A 1,351-nucleotide genomic window follows, 5' to 3' on the forward strand; every position below is an offset into this window, starting at 1 on the left:
AGAGAGAGAGAGAGAGAGAGAGAGAGAGAATCGCAGTCTAGAATCTGAGCTGAGGTGTTCCAGCAAGCAGCACATGGGGTTGTATGGTATGAGGGCATGCCTAGTGCACACATGGTGCACATCTCTGTGTTCAGAACAAGGTTGAAGTGAAGTACAAAGGTTGAGCCAGACATACTAAGCTGTCATACATTTGGTTCCTGATTCATTTGCTTAGTGTGAGTTTTCATTCACTGTGTCTTCAGGGACGTTTTACTGATCACACCCTCCATGACCCCATATTCACTCACACACAGATCAACTGCTACAACTCGGAGGCAGGACTCTGGACATCAGCAGAGAGGACAGGCATGGGCAACATGACCTTGAACATGCTCATTTTGGGTTCTGAAAAGCTCAGAAAATAACCTCTTCTTGGTGCTCATGTAAGACTCTGGTGAGCCTTAGCTTAGTATTAGGCATGATGTGACTGGCAGAACAGTGTAACTTTTAAATTGATTGGTCTTTAGGGAATGAGGTGGGTGGCCAAAGGTCATGGAATGTGTCTATAAGCTCTGGGTCTCCCCTACCGGGAGGTGGCCAGTGAGTGGCCTCTCCTTCCAGTGGTCTGAGGAGTGTAGTTAGCCCCTCCCTTCCGGAGGAGAGGGGTGCCTATGACCTTTCTCTTCCAGGAGGAGAGGGTCTGGTGGAATTTTCCAAAGTTTCTGAGCTGACCTCTCCAGTAGCAGTAGTTGTTTTCAAGTACTGAAAACTGATTTTTCAAGCAAATGTTTCTCTGTGTAGCTCTGGCTGTCCTGGAACTCACTCTGTAGACCAGCCTAGCCTCAGACTCACAGAGATCTGCCTGCCTCTGCCTCCCAAGTGCTGGGATTAAAGGTGTGCACCACCACTGCCTGGCTTATTTTTAACAAATGAAAGCTGCTCGGGATTTAATGAGTTCCAGTAATGGACATGGACCTTTCTTGTCCCTTCCCACCGGTGGCCTTGTCCCCTTCTGGGGCTTTTTTTATTTTTATTATTATTTTTATTACAGGGTTTCTCTGTGTAGCCTTGGCTGCCCTGGAACTCACTCTATAGACCCGGCTAGCCTCAAACTCAGAAATCCGCCTGCCTCTGCCTCCCAAGTTCTGGGATTAAAGGTGTGCACCACCACTGCCCAGCTAGGGGCTTTTTAATGAGTTCCAGTTATGGACATGGACCTTTATTGTCCCCTCCCACCAGTGGCCTCGTCTCCTTCTAGGGCTTTTCTCACTGATATCAAGACACCTCTTCCAGCATGACTTCTACTTCTTGGTTTTCCCCATCTCTCCTCTCAGATCTTGCACTTGTGGTTTTTTTTTTTTTTTTTTTTTTT

This window comes from Mastomys coucha, unplaced genomic scaffold (genome assembly GCF_008632895.1).
Source record: "Mastomys coucha isolate ucsf_1 unplaced genomic scaffold, UCSF_Mcou_1 pScaffold5, whole genome shotgun sequence".
Classification (NCBI taxonomy): Eukaryota; Metazoa; Chordata; class Mammalia; order Rodentia; family Muridae; genus Mastomys; species Mastomys coucha.